A 22,348-nucleotide genomic window follows, 5' to 3' on the forward strand; every position below is an offset into this window, starting at 1 on the left:
TGTTTACTTTAATGTAATATTTATGGTTTGGGATTGTTCTATCTTTTAATGTTATTTAAGTTACTATGATGTTTGATTGATTAAATTACCATGTCCAACCAAAAGAACCATAGTTATGCTAGTTTGGTACTTTCCTTCAATTACATAGATTGTTAACTACATGTGACACTAGGAACACAATCTATGCTTCAATACTTTTAGTAATCTAGACGGGTAAACATATACTTAATTGACGACTTTGCTATATGTTTAGATCGATAATTGAATAAGTACTAGAACTACATAGTCATGAATTTACCTCAAGTGATTGCTGTAATTTAGGTTTTACGTGAGTTTAACCGGGTTGGGTCTAATTAATCTAATCAATCTAAATCAATTATGTTCTTCCATAGATCTATTGTTGTAAGTATCCATTTACTCTAGTTCAATTATACAAGTTATGAATTGGTTTATGTGAGTTTATCAATGTTCATGGCTTGTACTTCAAGACTTAGTGATTTAGACATCTACATGTGAGTGTAGGATGGTAATTGAATGGTAACAAGATTTCACAATCGTGTAGTTTATTTAGAGTGATCTTAATAAACTAGGTTTTATGTGAATTCAACCAAGGAAGAGTCTTATTGATTAAACATAGGTAAAGAAGAACTAATGACAAGGTTTATGTGAATTTACTAAGTTTTTAGTTCTCGGTTTATAGATATTGTGAGATTGATATGAACCATTTACTTGTAACTACAAAATAACGGGTTTAAGTATAAAAGAACAATCCCTATCATTTATCAAGCATTGAAGTAAACACCGCCTTCTCATCCTTGTTATTTATTTCATTTTATTTCCTGTTTGTTACTTAACAATTCTACAATTAAAACTCCCTCTTTAGATTAATTAATCGTTTAAAGTCCTTAAAACAAACTTCTCCCTGTGGATCTAACTGGTCAATTTACTTACTAGTTACTGCATGATCGAGTTTTAGTTGCCTGTATTATGTGTTAATTATTAAGCATATTGTCTACATTTTAAAGGTTACGTCTTGACACATCAAACGTCCTGAACTAGCATACAACAACAACTGACAATATGAGGATCGACGCCTTGTACGAGCACAAGACTTAGCTGATCAGGCTACAGTCTACCGATAGTCCACTTTACTGACTCCACTGCATAACCGTCCAGACGCAACACATGCTTCCTTCTATGCTATACTGAACAATCAGTAACATCATGACCAGACCAGGCTACCACAGTCGACCTCACATCAACCCTACCTTGCCGCCTCGGTGGGTTTCGAACCTTGCCGCCTTGATTGGTGTTCAACTAACAGTGCCCACATAAGATCACAGATAATCATTCATGCAATCGTCCTAACTAGCATGGCAATATCTAACTACACATGGTAATCATACTGAATATAAACATAAGGGTAAAGAGTCTGAACAAGTAGCGTGTTAGCTACTTAATACTCTATCCGGAGATAGACCCACTCACCAAATACCAACAACTAGCTCATATAATCTATCACTGAGCGGCTTCCTTATCCTTATCACCGGAACATTAGGCAAATCAAGTTAGTTTCTGTCCGTTAGCACAAAACAGTACAGTACAGTAAATCAGTAATAAAAGTGTCATTAAAAGTCCACCTAACACTTATGCATTTTCAGAATTTACATCCTGATTATCATAAGTCACGCAAACACCATAACAGCTAGAAAATAGCTAAATTAAACAACAACAACAACAACAACAACAACTGATATGATCTACATCCGTACGGTTGCTCATGCATCCGTACGGTTGCAAGTCCGTACGGTTGCATTGTGCATCCGTACGGTTACACACTTTCTGCCCGGTTGCACCAACATCACTACATCCATACGGTCGCACATGGATCCGTACGGTTGCACAGTGTACCCGTGCAGTTGCAAGCTGCAACCGTACGGTTGTGTTCATTGAGCAGCAGCAGCAGCAGAAGAAAACTGACGGGTTTCATCCTCAATTCACCAAATCTCGACTTTGGACTCGTTTTTGACCCTGAAAATGGTTACATCTCTTGCACAAAACCTTTTAGGACTTAAACCCACAAATCTTACACATCAAACAACATTAAAATCAACCAATTTGACATAAAACCCACTTTGAAAAAACCTAACTTAAAACCACTCAAATCCCTCATTTTAAATCTGTAAATCATTGAGTGTTACCTTGAAATAATCATGAAATTAGTAAGAACAAGCTTAACAACACAATTTCGAATCCAAAAGATAAGATTGAGGATTAGGGTTTCAAGTGGTGAGAGTGAATTTAGGTACGGAGTAAAATTAGAAGCTTCAAGAAAATGATAGAAATGCTGATATTTTGCTTATATATTTAAGTTAAATACAATACCCCATCACACACGGGTATTTACCAGTTATCTGATAACTTTCGTACTTAATTTGACTGCCCTAACGGAGTCCAAATTAAATAAATGAACCTGTTCTGTGACCATTGTCACAAACTGGTCTTAACCAAATAATAAAATAACACTAAATATTTAATTAAAATAAAAGCATAATTAACTACACAATTATGCATAAGGGCAAAAAGGTCATCTTACATCTATGCCCGATCTGAGGATGTTACAACCTTCTTTTCTTTTTTATTGTTACCCCCGAAACCCCTAATATTAATGGACATAATCTTCATATTAAAAAGAAACTTACGATGAGAAGGGAACAAAAACTCATTGGGACTTATCATCCCAACGCAGACCCATTTTTGATTTGAAATCTTCCATACCTACACTGGCCGAAGAGGAACTACTTTTCGATACTTTTCTGCTTTTGGCCACAACTGGAACAGAATGTTTCTTAGACAATTTACTGGAATTTTGCGCTGACATCTGTTGTGAACTTCTGTGAACATTTGAAGGTTTCGCTTCCCCTCGTGCTATTCTTTTGAATTGAAGAATGCGTGACGATGCTTTCCAGTTGTGAAGGGATTTCAAAGATTAGTCTCTGTGGTTTTGTAATGTCGACGGTTTGTGTTTAAGAGTTTTAGATGTTTTCTTTTGTGGATTCTTGGTAATTGGATTGGGTTGTTTGAACAGGTTTGAAATTCTCAATGGGATAAATGGATCGTTAGTGGTATGATTGGGCTCTAGGATACGTGATGGGTTTGTCGTTAGGATTTTCGATTGGTTTGCATTGGTATTTTCATTTCGAAAAGGTTCAAAAGTATCTGATGGACTGCAAGGAGAAGGCTTGATGTGATTTGTCTTGGATTGGAGCTGCGTTTTTGGTTGAGATTGCGTTGTAGTAGGAGTTAGGGTTGTGTGATTTTGATTGTGAAAGTGAGTTTGAGTGTTGTTTGTGGATTGTGATTTGTTTAATGGACTTGTGATTGAGATTGTAGGATGGGCTTGGTAATTCGAATTGGGTGATTTGGTTTGCTCGATTGGACTTTTGATGGAGATTGTGGTCTGGGTGTCAAAATTGGCTTGGGTTCGTACAATTGGGCTGATCGATGATTTAATTGGGCTTGGATCAGAAGAAGGTTTTTGGTTAGGTGGGCTTGGGTTAGAAGAAACTGGGATGGGGTATTGATTTAAGTTTGGTTGGTTTAGTGGTTTGGTGGGCTTGGGTTAATTTAATGATTTGCTTGGGCTTGGAGAAAAAGGTTCCGATCTGTTTTCATTATGGGAATTAATTTGAGACTTAGGGTTATTAGGGTCGCTTCCATAGACATTTGAGGTGTGGTCCCCAACGAAACTTTTCATATTCGCTGCATCCTCGAAATCTGCACCTACCTTTTTAGGACTGGAAAATGAATTATTGTCTTTGGACTTGCCAATGAAATTATCAGCAGTTCCAAAGCATTTGAACCCTTGATCTTCTGCTGACGTCATACCCTTCTTTTGGGCCGGAAATTCAGTTTCCAGTATCGAATCTTCATCTGAACCTGCATTTTCTTTAGATTGATATTCTGATTGCCAGTCACTGTTACATTTGTCAATTCCCATATAGATCTCAATAACATCGTGGATCTCTTCTGTAGAGACCCGTCCTAATCCACCTGGACGAAATCTCCAACATTTGGTCCCATTGAGAGGTACTGACCTCTATATGCCATGAATGACTCCAAGTAATATCTTTAAATTGAGCAAATGTACAGCGGAAGATTTCTTTCATACTTGAGAATAAACATGCTTAAAAGTGTCAACCAAAAGGTTGATGAGTTCATAGGTTTATCATATTCATTCATTTCCATAATTTTAATAGACCACAAGATTTCATTTTTATATTACACATAACCTGTGTAATAAAATAGTACGCATAACCTGCGAATTAAAATTCATTCATATGGTGAACACCTGGTAACCGACATTAACAAATGCATCTAGAATATCCCCAAATATACAGGTACACTCATCTGTATATAAATTCGAAGTACTAAAGCATCCATAACCTGGATGGGGTTTGTTAGGCCCAATACATCTATCTTTAGGATTCGCGTCAATTAGGGGGTCTGTTCCCTAATTCTTAGCCTACCAAGCTAAAAGGGTGATATCCGGTATAATGATTCAGCCATATAATGTAGTTTTATGTACTTGTGTCTATTTCGTAAAACAATTGTAAAAACATCGCATGTATTCTCAGTCCCAAAAATATATATTGCAAAAGCATTTAAAAAGGGAGCAAATGAAACTCACAACACGATATTTTGTAGTAAAATTATGCATACGACGGAACTGAACAATGCAGGGTTGGCCTCGGATTCACGAACCTATATCAATTATATATTAAAACATATAATCGTAATCGAACAATTTATATATTATTATTAATTGTTATTTTAGTAAATTATACGTTTCCTTAATAACTTAATTAACTATTTTTATTTAATATACTTTAGATACATAATTAGTATTTATTATAAAAATATTAATATAGTTATGTTATATGTATTTAAATATATATTTTATATAACAATTATTTATTTGGTAAAATAATGTTAATAATAATAATGAATAAAAAAAATTATATTATTATGTAATAATAATAATAATTATATTAATAATTCATTTAAATCATATATTAATTTTAATTTTAATTATTTTCATAATACTTATAATAATAATAATAATAATAATAATAATAATAATACTTATATTAATATTAATAATAATAATAAACAACAATAATAATAATATTGTTTATTATTATTATTAAATTAAATTTCAAGCAGGATTTAAAACCCATGGAAATTTGATTTTTCCATTTTCATGGCGTCTCAATTTTATTTTATTTTTAAATTTTTTTTTCCTACTTATTGGCCGGAGGTCCACTCGGAAACAATCTCTCTATACGTCGAATAGAAAGAGGGATGACTTTCTCTACTTTTGAGAGTGTTTTCACTCTGAGTGGAGAAATGACTTGTCTTTATTCTCGGATAGGGAAAGGATTGTCTACATCTCACCTCCCCCATACACCACTTATGTGGTATTGGGTTTTGTTGTTGTAATAATAATAATAATACTAAGGAAAGAAAAAAAATACCGATGGGCCAAGGGAAACAATTTGAGCTTGCATAGAATTGGGCCACACTCATCATGATCCAATAATATTGTTGCTGGATTTCCGTTTATAAAAAAAAATCCCACAGAACTTGTTCGTGGTTAAAACCGAAGCAGACAAGTAACAGGAGAATTCTAGTTAAAGAAATTGCGGCTACACCTTAAGATCAATATTGAGTCATCACCACCCCATAACAATAAACCTGCATCGAATTCTTTGGTTGTTTACATCATTCGAAGTAGAAAACAGTAGTGGAATCACATGGGTTTCGATAAGGTAAAGATTAAAATTGAATGGTAACTGTTGTTACAGGTGTGTATGGTAACCGAAGGTGATAGTTGTGATGTTGGTTTCATTATACAACAATAGTAATCTAGTAGCTGCAGTTGTGGGTGTCGGATTGGTGACGGTTTGGACTATAAAACATCAATAAGTGAACTTACAGGTTTCGATAATTGTTCAATCATAAAAAGAAGCGGGCAACAGCAAACATGATCCAGTTATGGTGGTCTTGGTGGTTCGATGGTGTTTAGTAAATGATGGGTTCGGTTTAGTCTAACGAAAACAAAAACATATAAGCAACGCATTAACAAGTTGCAATTTGTGTTTTATCTCTAGCTGATCAAGAACCCATGTAGCAGTGGCATCGATGATATCGTTTGAAACAGGAGAAAGAAAACACGCAGGTTTTCGTGGATTTATTCGAATTCTTTAGTTCATAACAGAAATAGATGTAACAAGTACAAGTTTGTTCAAAGGCAGAAATAGTATGTCAACATTTATTAGTAAACGATGATGCTAGTTTGTTTATAGGGTTTGATGATGTGGGTTTCATTTAATAGTAACGAGTAAGGGCAGCAGCAAGTAGTTTTAATGGGTTTAGATGGTGGTTGTTTCATGGTGATAGTAATGGTGGTTCGTAGGTGGTATTATGGGAGGTGTTAGAAGGTGGGTTATATTAGAAAACATAAAGAACGGAAAGAAAAATATGGTGATGTTTTGGGTGGTAACCGGTGAGGTGGTTGAGGTGATCATGATTTGTGGTATTCGAATATCTTAGCATCGAGAAGAAAGAAGAAAGAAAAGTAGCGAGGGGATGGTGTTCGGTACTACCGGTAGTAAACAATAACAAATAACAAAAATGGATTTGTGCAAGGTTATTCGACTAGTAATATAGCCTATAGAGTGGTGATTTGAGTTGTTTGATGTGTGTTTGTGTTAAAACCAAAACATAACCAAGAATGGAAACATATAAGGAGTATAAATATAAAATTGTACCATGTTAAATGGATGGCCTTGGATTTGCTCGAATAGGAAAATAGATACATGGCAGTAGTTAAGTTGTAGGTGATGTTGTAAGTTGATTAGTAAACAGAAAGAGATATGGTAAGTTAATATAGAAGTGGTGATGAGTTGGATTCAATAATATGTAGTATAGAATATATATGTTAATTGTAACTTTAATAATTAATAATAATAATATAATAATAATATAATTCAATCATAAAGCATGTGATAGAATGAAAAGGAAATAGTTAACTTAAGTTTTTAGATTTATATGCCGACAGTGGGATAGTAATTCGTACTCCGTTGTTAATCAGTGGCGAATAAAAGTCTTCAGAAAAATTCTAAATTTTTAAATTAACTATATTTATTTATTTTAGTCATTATGGTATAAAATTTAGTCATTAACTATTAAATAAAAATTACATTAATTATTCACTCCCAACCCCAAGTAAAATATAAAAAGTTTTAAAATTTAATAACTAGATCCTAAATACATTTTTTAGTAAGCCTAAAGTTTATAGAACTTATTTTCGAATCACCGTTTATTTTAAAATCATATAAGTTTGAAATTTAACTTGCTTAATATCAATCGAATGACAATTGAATGTTACTGTCATTTACTAAATAGATTCGAATTCACAAAATATATATTTAATATACTATATATATATATATATATATATATATATATATATATATATATATATATATATATATATATATATATGTTTTAAATATTAATTATCATAATATCATATTTTTATTTTTATTTCACATACTTACTTTTAATAACTAAATCATATAATCTTTTTTAAATTATTATATATATATATATATATATATATATATATATATATATATATATATATATATATATATATATATATATATATATATATATATATATATATGTATATATGTATATATATATATTTAAACTTATATAACATCTATTTACAAATAGTTGTTCGTGAATCGTCAGAACTAGTCGAAGGTCAAATGAATATATGAAAACAATTCAAAATTTTTTTGAGACTCAACATTACATACATTGCGTATCGCGTCGAAACCATGTAAAGATTAAGTTTAAATTTGGTCGAAAATTTCCGGGTCGTCACATCTTCTGTAACTCTAACATAAAAGATTGTTCCATTTGACTTCAATCTAATATTACCTTGGATCGAATTAGAACCCAAAACTTTTACAAGGACTTTTCTAGCCACTAGATTCTGATTGTCATCCGTGATACACCGTTCAACATTTTTAAAGTGTTTTCTTTCCAAACCGAGATTGGGACACCATAGATACTTAACCAACAAAGATGACCCGAAGCTTTATCCCATCGACGTAAATTCAAAAGCCATTTTTTGAGACTATAATTTTCAGCTGCAATGATATTTTCTACTGACGATTTAGAGTCAAAAATAAGCATTAAATTGAGCCCTCCTAGATACTTTAGAATGAAGTTGGTAATACGTTCCTCCTTACAAATAAGGTCTATATGTTCCAAAATATCCACATCAGCAACATTACCTATCAAAGCTCTATCGAATAGCTCCTCATATTCGTTACCATCTATGTAGATTAGTCTCTCCTCAGGTTTATCATTACTGGATATGAAATATGGGTTTTGGCTAGGGTTTGGTTCCTGCTGTTGTTGTTGATAAGGTTTTGGTTTGTAGATGGTTTAGTATATTTGTGGTGTTAACTGATTGGTATGGTTAGGATAGTTGGTTTGGTTAAATTGGTTAGGGTGAGGGATGTTTTGGTTAGGTTTTTGATAGGTTTTGGTTTTCTGGAATCATGGATATGATTTAAAGGTTGGTACGGTGGGTTTGAAGGCTGGTAAGGTGGAATGTTTTGGTTAGGTTTTGTAGATTCATGGATATGGTTTGAGGGTTGATAAGCTCTGTAATGAGTGGTGTTGTAGTTTGATCGAGGTTTATATTGTTTTTGTTGTTGTTCAAAAGTTTGATAGTTGAATTGGTTGGTATGATTGTGACGATTGTTATTCGGTTTAGGAGTGTTTTCATGGTGGTTTGGGGCCATTCGATGATGATATAGTTTCGGAAAGTGAATGGAGTTGGTTAGTACATCGTTGAATTTCCTCCCATCTTGGAAGGCATTAGAAGGAGTTTTAATTTCATAGTGAAAATCCCCAGATCGATAATGATTTCTGGAATGTGGATGGTTTTGAATATTGTATGAATATGCACTTTTTGATTTAGAAACATAAACTCTCGTGTTTCCTCTTTCAATATTAATGGAACTTTTTCTTTGTGAATACACTTGAATTGAAAACATCCTTGTATCTTACTAAACCAAACTTTTGCCCATTGCCTAGGCTTTTCTTGGCCATGTAAATCTCTTGAACATTACCTTGCTTCTGGAAGAACCTCCATAGATCCGAGACAACCCAGGTTATCAGAAAATTGAAGAACAAGAATGAGATGATGTTGTTTCCACTGCTCCTTGATGAAGAGTGCATGTAGTTGACGCCATAGGCGGATCCAGTATGTTAGGAGGGGGGACGTCCGCCCCCGGTGGATTTGAAATTTTTAGTGTAAAATTTTTGGATATTTCGACTTTGCCCCCGATGGAAAATTTTTTTGCCCCAAAACTTATATATTTTGCCCCAAAACCTTCAAAATTTGTCCAATATTCTCCAAATTTTGCCCCAACCCCTTCAAATTTTGCCCACAAACCTACAAATTTTGCCCAAAAACCTTCATATTTTGCTTAAAAAAATTGCTACGGTTTTTAAATTTTTTTTGCCCCCGGTGAAATAAAATCCTGGATCCGCCACTGGTTGACGTCATAATAGCCTCCTGCAACCGTGGTCGTGCCCCTCGAACTGCCTCTCTCTCTCTCTCTCTCTCTCTCTCTCTCTCTCTCTCTCTCTCTCTCTCTCTATTCTCTCTCATCTCTCTCCTTTTAATTGAACCCAACCCCAACCAACATTATGAAAAGTATAATACTCCGTAATCAACATAAATTTACAAGCTATAATATTATACTATGATATGATGCGGGCACACATGATCTTTCGAATTTCAATTTGATCATTTCAGGGAGTAACTATTGTTGACCAGTCGGGTTACCATTGTACAATCAGTTTTGGATGGCCATTGAGTTTTGTTTAGTCATTTAAAATTTTTTTTTTTTTTTATTACTCCAAAGTAATACTATTATTATAAGATTATGTCGAATAGGTTCATCGGTGTTGAATGTATGAAGTCACCTTTTTTGATGAAACAATTCAGCAACAAATAATAATGAGAATTCCCTTAAAGTTTCATAATTTTGTATGATCTAATAGCTATGATGAAAGACCATGTCTCTTCTGGACTCTGGTTAACATAGTTAAAAATGAGAATATATATGTTAAACGTCGATTGAGAGAAGCATAAATTATCCATGCTACGGAGTACGGAGTATTAAAAAACAATATTTACCGTAGGGATCAACTAATTTATATTTTTATACTCCGTATGAGTTCCATCTTCTTGGGGAAAAATGATGTGCTTGTGTTTTTAGAGTGTGTTAGGGTGCGTTTGTTTACCTCTTAATGGAATGGTTCAACATTGAATGCTGAACCATTCAGCATTCATTGCGTTTGTTTCTGACCTATGAATGACATATGGTGCTGAATGGTTCATAATTAAGCTCTGAACCATTCTGTAGTGACCCGAACTTTTCCATGTTTATATATATTAAATGAAATTGATATTTACATGATTAAATGTTTCCAACATGCTAAGCAATCAAACTTGTTAAGACTTGATTATTTGAAATGAGTGTCATGTAGACAATTGACCACCCAAGTTGACCGGCGATTCACGAACGTTAAAACTTATAAAAACTATATGATGATTATATATATATATATATATATATATATATATATATATATATATATATATATATATATATATATATATATATATATATATATATATATATATATATATGTATATAACATGATATTATGATAAGTAAGTATATCACTAGGTATATTAACAATGAGTTATATACATAAAAATGAGACTACTAAGTTAAGAAACTCGAAACGATATATATAACGATTATCGTTATAACAACGTCTTACTAAATACATATGTATCATATTAAGATATTGGTACAATATATTTAACATGATAAAATGATAATTATATATATATCATTGAGTATATTAACAATGAACTACATATGTAAAACAAGACTACTAACTTAAGAATTTCGAAACAATATATATACGTAACGATTATCGTTGTAATAGTATTTTAACATATATATATGATGTTAAGATATATTCATACACCATGTTATCATGTTAACATAACAATTTAACATCTCATTTAAGTATAATAACAATGAATTAATTACATTTAACAAGATCATTAACTTAAAGGTTTCAAAACAACACTTACATGTAACGACTAACGATGACTTAACGACTCAGTTAAAATGTATATACATGTAGTGTATTTAGATGTATTAGTACACTTTTGAAAGACTTCAAGACACATATCAAAGCACTTATACTTAACAAAAATGCTTACAATTACATCCTCATTCATTTTCATCAACAATTCTACTCGTATGCACCCGTATTCGTACTCGTACAATACACAGCTTCTAGATGTATATACTATTGGTATATACACTTCAATGATCAGCTCCTTAGAAACCTATGTGAGTCATTAAACATGTGGGAATCATCATTTGGCAACTAGCATGAAATATCTCACAAAATTACAAAAAATATTATAAATCATTCATGAATTATTTACATGAAAACAAACTTACACATCCTTTATATCTAATCCATATACCAACGACCAAAAACACCTACAAACACTTTAATTCTTCAATTTTCTTCATCTAATTGATCTCTCTCAAGTTCTATCTTCAAGTTCTAAGTGTTCTTCATATATTCTATAAGTTCTAGTTTCATAAAACTAAGAACACTTTCAAGTTTGCAAGATTACTTCCAAGTTTCTAATCAATTCCAAGTAATCATCCAAGATCAAGAAACCTTTGTTACTTACAGTAGGTTATCTCTCTAATTCAAGATAATACTCATATTCAAACTTTGATTCAATTTCTATAACTATAACAATCTTAATTCGAGCAGAATTCTTACTTGAACTTGTTTTCGTGTCATGATTCTACTTCAAGAACTTTCAAGCCATCTAATAATCTTTTGAAGCTAGATCATTTCTTGTCACTTCCAGTAGGTTTACCTACTAAACTTAAGGTAGTAATGATGTTCATAACATCATTCAATTCATACATATAAAGCTATCTTATTCGAAGATTTAAACTTGTAATCACTAGAACATAGTTTAGTTAATTCTAAACTTGTTCGCAAATAAAGTTAATCCTTCTAACTTGACTTTTAAAATCAACTAAACACATTTTCTATAACGATATGATATGCTAATTTAATGATTTAAAACCTGGAAACACGAAGAACACCGTAAAACCGGACATACGCCGTCGTAGTGAAATCGGGGGCTGTTTTGAGTTAAAAAAAATAAGAAGTATCTTAAACTTTGAATTGCAAGTTTGTTTTCTGGAAAAATGATATTACATATGAACATGATACTATATCCAAAAATCATGGTTAAACACAAAGTGGAAGTATGTTTTTCAAAATGGTCATCAAGATGTCATTTTTTCGACGGAAATGACTACCTCTTTAAAAAATGACTTGTAATCTGTATTTTAGACTATAAACTTATACTTTTTATGTTTAGTTTCATAAATTTTAGTTCATTATGAAACCATAGCAACTTGAATCAGTCAAAACGGATTTGAAACGAAGAAATGACGGGTAAAACAAAATTGGATAAACTTGCTAGTTTTAGCTACGAAAATTTTGTAACAAATCTAGACTAAACATATCCTAACTAATTTATATTGTATTATACATATTATGTAATCTTGGGATAACATAGACACGTATACAATGTTTTGACATATCATATCGACCCATCTATATATATTATTTGGAACAACCATAGACACTCTATATGCAGTAATTTTTGAGTTAGCTATACAGGGTTGAGGTTGATTCCAAAAATATATATACTTTGAGTTGTGATCTAGCCTGAGACGTGTTTACACTGGGTCATGGATTGATTCAAGATAATATATATTGATTTATTTCTGTACATCTAACTGTGCACAACTAGTTGTAGGTTACTAACGAGGACTGCTAACTTAACAAACTTAAATCATTAAAACGTAATAAAAAATGTTGTGAATATATTTCGATCATACTTTGATATATATGTACACATATGTTATAGGTTCGTGAATCGACCAGTGGCCAAGTCTTACTTCCGGCAAAGTAAAAAATCTGTGAAAGTGAGTTATAGTCCCACTTTTACAATCTAATATTTTTTTTGGGATGAGAATACATGCAGCTTTATAAATGTTTTACAAAATAGACACAAGTACGCAAAACTACATTCTATGGTTGGATTATTAAACCGAATATCGCCCTTCAAGTCTGGTAACCTAAGAATTAGGGAAATGGCCCCTAATTGACGCGAATCCTAAAGATAGATCAATTGGGCTTAACAACCCCCATTCAGGTTATGGATGGTTAAGTACTTCGAGATTATTATACAGACGAGAGGTTCTGTTTTGGGGATATTCTATGCATTAAGTTAACGTCGGTTACCAGGTGTTCAACATATGAATGATTTTTTTTATCACTATGCAGTTTGCGAAATGCCTGATATGAGATGTGTTATAAAAATGAAATCGTGTGGTCTATTATTATGATTTGATAATATATAGGTTAAACCTATAACTCACCAACATTTTTGTTGATATTTTAAGCATGTTTATTCTCAGGTGATTATTAAGAGCTTCCGCTGTTGCATACTAAAATAAGGACAAGATTTGGATTCCATGCTTGTATGATATTGTGTAAAAACTGCATTCAAGAAACTTATTTTTGATGTAATATATTCTTATTGTAAACCATTATGTAATGGTCGTGTGTAAACGGTATATTTTAGATTATCATTATTTGATAATCTACGTAATGCTTTTTAAACCTTTATCGATAAAATAAAGGTTATGGTTGTCTTAAAAATGAATGCAGTCTTTGAAAAACGTCTCATATAGAGGTCAAAACCTCGCGACGAAATCAATTAATATGGAACGTTTATAATCAATATGAACGGGACATTTCACAATCAGAGCATAAACACTCTCTTAACTATTAAGAGCCTAAATTCTCTGTTATATTGTCCTGAAATTATATCCTGATCACTTAACTAACAAGTATATTAAATTTTTTATTAATGTAACATGTTAATAAGGTAGTTTTACTCAGTTCATATCGTCCATTCTAAATGATTATCAAACAACTTATTTTCATTCAGAGCAAGCTTTATTCAGAGGCTCTAAACCATTCAGATTCTGAACCATTCAGCACTAAATCATTCAATTTTATCAATCGCACCCTTAATCCATATTAACTTTCAAAATCCCTGTAAGGGGTTGCTGTGTATTTGCAAATATATAGTGAAGGGATTCGGAGAGAATTAAGGGTGTGAGATAATCTAGAGAACTCACATATTAATGCACATTCACCTATCATATACACCTATTCTATGGAAAAAAAATCAAAAACTTCTTTTTTTAATTTCAGAGAAAGAAAAAATTATTTTTTTTAAATCCACGTCATCACAGACAAACTGCCACGTCAGCAGCTGATGTGGAATTAAAAAAAAATTGATTTTTTTTAAAAAAAATCATTTTTTTAAAGAATTTTTGATTTTTCCAAACAATAAGGGAATATGATAGGTGCGTGTATGTGAGTTCTCTGAGTTCTATCACATCCTTAGTTCTCTCTGAATCCTCAATATATATATATATGTATATATATATATATATATATATATATATATATATATATATATATATATATATATATATATATATATATATATATATATATATTCAAAAGACCATCTCTATCATAAATCCCTTCAGTTCGATATTATGCGCAAGTGTTGTGCATGGTGTTGAACTTAGCTAAAGTTCTTCATAAATATCAAAAAGGATAGAAAAAAATGGTAAAATAATATATGCCGTGAGCTGCGTACGACCATGGACTTGTAAAAGATGCTGTGACGACCCGACAAAATCGTTATTGACGGCGCCGTCAACTTAGGTCCCGTTACATGGTCATAAGTCTTTAAAATAAAGTTTGACCAAAATATGTCGCATTCATTTCAAATGTAAGGATGTTTTAAAGTTTACAAAAGATTAACAACTAGTTACATTACAACGTTTTAAAGTACAAATGAAACCTTGCAACACAATTTAAAGTAAAGCCAATAGATGCTCCATGTATGCATGTATACTCGACATTCAAGTAAGTATCAAAATAGTGTGCGGAAGCATGTATCACTTAGCATTCAAGAACCTGAGAAAAACATAGAAAATCTGTCAACGAAAACGTTGGTGAAATCATAGGTTTAGTAAGTATATTGTATTGAACCACAAGATTTAGTATAAGGTGATTATCCAAATCGTTTACATTCCAAAAGTTGTTGTTTGTATCACGAGTACCCAATTATCAAGGCTTAACTGAATGGTACCTCTGAATCATAGTGTTAGAACCTACACTATACCCGAAAATATATTTCGTCCGCTAACGGTAGCGAACCGTCTGAATGAGGGTTCGTCAAACCCGTATGGCCACACAACATAAGTTCTCACTTACACGCTACAAGTGTAACTAATGATAATTGGACTTGAGGATTTTTGTTCTAACTCGCATGTCGAATGTTTGTTTTCGTACTTGTGTTCACTTTGTAAAACGAAACGTTTATGTTTTCTCATCCCAAGTATAAGTATAAAAGTGTAAAAGTGAGACTATGATCTCACCTTGAGTGCACGAGTATAAAGGTACTTCACAAAGTAAACGTGTGGAAGTACAAATGCTAGTCTCGACCTAAACAATAGGTTGTATCAATATCGGTAAAGTATGAAGTCATTCAAAGTTGTTCAATTAGTCCTATGGCTCGTTACGACTCGATTATATAGCATGTGAATCCAATTGTCAAGTTTCATGCAAGAATCAAGTATAAGAGTAAGGTTATAACGATTAAACAAAGTATTGGTTAAGTCTGAATAAAAGTCAACTTTGGTCAAGTCAAAGTCAATGAAAAGTCAACACGTTCGGGTCGGGTCTCGGACAATTTTCTGAGTTATATAATCATATATGAGCATCTTAGAACAAGTTACATGTTAATCGGAAGTGCGTAGCATAGTTGGATTTAAACGAAAATTGGCCAAATTGGACAGCCTACTGATCAGGCTTAAGCCGCGCCGCGCCTGGGATACCCGCGCCACGGGCTAAAAGGTGATTTGAGGGTCGAGGGTTTTGATGGCCCCAGACCATCTGGGTCAGTGTTAAGCCGCACCGCAGCTTGGGGGCCCGCGCCGCGGGTGGCACCTGATCAGAATTATGGGCAGTTTTTCAAGTGTTAAGTCGAGGCAAACTTCTAACAACCACAATTTATGAACCAAAAGCATTCAAAACTCATACCATATATCGTTGAAAAGGTATTCTAATGAAGAATACAACTAAACACATATCGTTAACCAAATCCAACATTTACGATAACCGAATCCTCGTCGAATGATCATTTAACGCTCACCATTTAATGTTTCAAGCTCATAAATGCAAATGATGATTCGGGAACTTAACACACACATATAATACGCCATTTCGTAGATAATTATGCATATAATACTACTAAACACTTACCAACAACTTTGCAAAGCATTTAATGCATCAAAATTCACATTTAAGGCTACCAAACCCTAACCAAAATCATAAACTCAAGAATCATGTTAATGGAGTCTTTCTAAGTCAACCTACACATCAAATTGAAGCTAATGATGCTAGTAACACATTTAATACATGAACTTGACATCTAAAAACATTTAATCAACCAAAACACAAGATTAAACTAATCATTTTTCATGTTCAAGGTAGTTACACAAAAATGTCAAGAACGAGCAAACAAATCATATATTCATGTTAGACTCGAGCCATAGACACTAACTAACACTTTTATTAGTTAAGAACACCAAGAACAAAAATCTAGAGTTTTTGAAAAGCTCACCCCAAGTAATGAAATTGGTATCAAGTTGAAGCTCTTGATTAGTAGATCACAATTATGTAGTTTGTTTTTATGTAAGCTTGCTAGATCTAAAATGGATGATGAATCTTTGATTTGGGGGTTTGAGAGCAAAAACTGGAAATAGTGAAAAGGTGGAAGATGAAATGAATAGTGGAGGAGAGGGTTTGACTAGTTGACCTAGTCACTAGTTTGACCCTTTGACAACTTTAGTCCCTCGAGTTTAAAAGCGGGTGCGTGAATTAATCATACGAATTATCTTAAATACGCTAGTGTAAACGAGAGATGTTATAATTAAATAACGGACTTTAAAATAATTAAACGAAAAGTAAACGAAAAAAGATGGGTTATTACATTACCTACTCCTTAAAAGAAATTTCGTCCCAAAATTTAGGTAGATGTAGTAGGTGTTGCTTCCTTCTCGGGATCTTTCGTTGCCAACTCTACGAATAAGTGAGGATACTTTCTTTGCATTTGATCTTGTCTTTCCCAAGTAAACTCGGGTCCTCTTTTGGCATTCCAACGGATTTTGACAATCGGGATTTTACTTTGTTTTAGCGTCTTGACGAAGTGGTCCACAATTTCAACCGGTTCTTTTATGAAATGAAGTTTGTCATCAATAGTAAGCTCCTCGAGAGGGATGACGAGTTCGGGTTCGGTAAGGCACTTCTTAAAGTTTGATACATGGAAAGTAGGATGAACGGAGCTCAATTGGGACAGAAGATCTAAACGGTAAGCAACGGGTCCAATACGCTCCAAGATTTCAAAAGGACCAATATATCGCGGATTTAGCTTTCCACGTTTCCCTAAACGGATTACACCTTTTCAAGGTGCGACTTTTAACATTACGCATTCACCCACTTGGAATTTGAGATCTTTACATCTAACATCGGCATAACTCTTTTGACGACTACGGGCCATCTTGAGCCTTTCTCAGATTTGAACGATCTTCTCGTTTGTTTCGTGAATGAGTTCGGGTCCGGTGATTTGCTTGTCACCTACTTCGGCCCAACAAATAGGAGAACGACATTTGCGGCCATATAAAGCTTTAAAAGGCGCGGCGTTAATACTCGAGTGATAACTATTGTTGTAGGAGAATTCGGCTAGAGGCAAATGCTTTTCCCAAGCATTTCCGAAATCGGTAACGCAAGCTCGTAACATGTCTTCCAAGGTTTGAATCGTCTGTTTGCTTTGTCCGTCGATTTACGGATGGTATGCGGTACTCATGTCTAAACGTGTTCCCAAAGCTTCTTGTAAGGCACCCCAAAATCTAGAAGCGAAACGGGCATCTCAGTTGGAAATAATCAATAAGGGTACACCGTGACGGGATACAATCTCTTTTATGTAAAGTTGTACAAGTTTGTCCATTTTGTCAGTTTCTTTCATGGCCAAGAAGTAAGCGGATTTGGTGAGACAGTCAACAATAACCCAAATGGTATCATAACCGCCCACCGTTTTTTGTAGTTTCATGATAAAGTCCATCGTTACTCTTTCCACTTCCATTGCGGGATTTCGGGTTGTTGAAGTAACCCGGATGGCCTTTGATGTTCGGCTTTGACCTTGGAACAAGTTAAACACTTTCCAACATAAGTAGCAATTTCCTTTTTAATGTTCGGCCACCAATATTGTTCTTTGAGATCGTGGTACATCTTACCGGCACCGGGATGAATCGAATACCTTGACTTATGTGCCTCGTCTAGGATAAGGCTTCGTAAATCCCCACAACTAGTCACCCAAATTCTTCCAGCGAAATATCGGAGTCCGGTCTCCTTAACTTTGAATCAAGAAACGAGAACGTTCAAGTGTTCTTGAGAAATATTTTCATCTTTGAGAGCCTCATCTTGGGCTACGTGTGTAACGACCCTGGATTTTCCAACATTTATTTATTAATAATTGTTATTATTAATACTTGTGATTTAACGAATGTATGTTATTACATTTACTTGTTACCATGATTGATCCTACTTGACTTTAAATGCCCGAAACGTCTTTGTGACATACGTACATTACATGAATAATATTTTCGAGTATTATTTACATTCATGATTAAGTTTTATTAATTATTTTAATTAACTATGGTTACTAGTTAATTACTTGGGCTTTTGTTGGATTTACTTGTTAGTTACTAGAACTTGGGCCCTTATTAGTGATAATGGACTTAAAGAGCCCACCCTACTTCTTTAGTGGATTAATTAGCCCATTAATTATGTAAGTATTACTTAAAACTAAACTAAATGGATTAAGTTACACTTGGAATCTAGTTACTTGTTGTTCCCATGCATACACCCCATAATAACCAACTTTAAAGACTTTAGCATGCATGAAACTAGTAGACAAACTCCTTCCCCCTCCCCCCCTTGAGTGACCGACGGCCATGAGGTCTTTAGAGGGAGTTTTGATTCATTTTTTTTTTACTTCTCACTTGCTTCCTCACTTTTACACACACAAATTTATTTGCTCTCATTTTTCTCTCAACTTCTCTCTTAACTTGTGAGTTTCTTCCAAGATTTTCTCTCTTCTTTTCCCTTTGCAAAACCGAAACACACTCACACACACACACACATAATCATTATCATCACTTGTTTTATGTTATTGTTTAATTACTTGTTCATTGTTGTTGTTTTGCTACATGTCTTTGTTAATTATTACTTACAAGTTACAAGAATCAAACTCTTTAGTTTGTTCTTCATTTTATCTTGTTTATTCAAGAACATAAAGAATCTAGGAGAATCAAGTTTATATTTTGATTCTTCCATAATACTTGTTAAAAGATTAAAGTTCATGAGTTGTATAAAGCATACTTGTGATTCATGATTGTAAACTTAAAGTTTACTTTCCTTAAAGATCAAGACTTTGGCTTGAATCTTTAAAGTATGAACAACCATGACTTGTTACTTGTTTATTTAGTTTATATCTTCCATTCTTGCACTTGTTGAATTCGTGATTTGTTGCTAAAATGGTCAAGTGTTACTAGTTAATCTTGATCTCATACTTTCTTGAACTAAAAGCTAACTTTAAAAGTTCAAGAACATGGAAGTGTAACTCTTGTTATAACTTCATATACTTGTGATGGATCTAAGTTCTATAGCTTATGGTCTACTTATTTTTTCATAATCAAAAGCTGTAAGCTTGCATACACTTTACAAGATAAAAATCTAAGTTTTGTAACTTATGGTTTCATTAAAGTAAAGATTCAAGTGTTAATACTTAGGATTTAACTTAATAACTTTAGATCTAGACTTTTGAGTCTAGGATCTTCAAGATCAAACTAAGAACTATGTTCTACAACTTAAGATCTTGATTAGTTAGTTTACTTTCAAGTTTGTAGTTCAATATTACTTTTATAATTCATGAATGTGTTAAATCTAAGACTTTGATGTAACTTTGGTTCATCAAACTACATACAACACTTAATTAAATTGTGCTACATGTCTTAGACTTAAACAAGGGTTATGATGGTGAAACCTTGGTTAAGATGATGCAAACACATCAACGAGTTGTACACTTGAAGCTATATGCATCATGGATGAGAACCGTGATAAGCATCGAGTACCAAGAAACCCACCAGAACCTACTGTTTACTGTTTCTGGGTCTGATCAGTACAACCTGGGCTACTGTAAAGATAATTTTCAGTTAGCTCTGTTTGATTAGATAACTTTTCATTTAGGACTCGTCTTAATCCGAGTTACGGTTTAGGATTTAGGCCCTCCGATCGTCACTATGTCCTTTTATCGTTGTGCTGAAATAATTCTGACCTACTCGTACTTAGACCGTCGCCACGGTCAAACGAAGACAAGTTTGCTTCTGGAATTTTTACCACAATTAAAGGACTCACATACGGAGCCATGGCCACTGGTCTCACCTTATTTCAGTAGGTATAGAGGCCGTGGTGACTGATCCAATCAGCCTTTGTTTTAAACTCTTTTCTAGAACGAAACTTACTTTACACCTTTTGTTTGATGATGACCTTTAAGATCTAATTTACATACATTTAAACCTATTAGGATGATTTACTGACTTAGTACTATTTGACTTAGGTTGAGGACTTTCCAGACCTACGTACTTGCTTATTTCCCGACTCGACTTTACCACTACTTTACCACTACTTTACCACTGTGAGTTATAGCATTCCCGTTTTTACTTTAACTATTTTGGGAACTGAGAATACATGTGCATTTTATGTTTTACATACTAGGCACGAGTATTTAAACTTATATATGTGTGGGTTATACAACGGCATAAACATTCCCTTTAGCTTGGTAACGTTTAGTCATTGGTTTTTGAACCGGTGAACGCGAATCTTAGATATGGATCCATAGGGTTTGACATCCCCACTCGGGCTAGTCGCGCTAGCATTTAACGGGTGTTTAATACTTCATAAACATACGCACTTGCCAAGTGTACTTTCCGGGGGTGATATATTATTAAACGTTAAGTTAGTTACCGAGTGCCCACGGTTGAACATATACTTTATCATACTGATTTGGATTACTGATTTAAACGCTTGTTGAAGCACAAAAATTTCGTGGCCTACCTTACTTTACTGTTATACTTAAACTATAGCTCACCAACATTCGTGTTGATGTTTTTAAGCATGTTTTTCTCAGGTGCTTAAGGTTTGCTTGCTTCCGCTGTACTAGTCATGCTTTGTAGACACCCGCTGCGCTTATTAGAGATGTCACCGCATGAAATGTTATTTTGCATTCAAACATGATACTTTTGAAACGATGTATTTGTAACGACCTATGGGTCACGTACTATTACTTATGCTTGCAATTCGTAGAAGCATACTTTTGGGTTGTAAAACATTTGATGTTGGTTATGACGTCACCTTTTATCATGAATGCAAACTTGTTTTGAAAACGCATATAGTGTTTGACCTTGTTGTGATCCTGTTGCTGATGGTCCGTACATGTTGATTTAGTATGGGGCGTCACATTTGGTATCAGAGCATTGGTTGTAGGGAATTAGGTTGCATTAGTGAGTCTAAGACCGACCCGAGTAGGATTCACTAATAGGACTAATCTACAACTTGCTAGTTTACTTGTTTCTGCGGAACCTGCTGCATGCTACTGTGTTATATTACTGTATGTTACTGCTTACTACTACTGCATGCCACTACCTACTTCTACTACTATATGAACTTGTTGCATGCTACCGTTTCCTTTTAATGCTATGTAAACTCGCCGTATGCTTTTGCTTACTCTCGCTACTGCATGCTGCTATCTGCTTTTAGCATGTTACTTCGGTATGATACTGTTACTATTGCCATGCTACGTGCTGTTGTAAATGATCTAGGCTGCTGTAGTTGATATGCCTGATTA

This window comes from Rutidosis leptorrhynchoides, chromosome 11 (assembly GCF_046630445.1).
Source record: "Rutidosis leptorrhynchoides isolate AG116_Rl617_1_P2 chromosome 11, CSIRO_AGI_Rlap_v1, whole genome shotgun sequence".
NCBI lineage: Eukaryota > Viridiplantae > Streptophyta > Magnoliopsida > Asterales > Asteraceae > Rutidosis > Rutidosis leptorrhynchoides.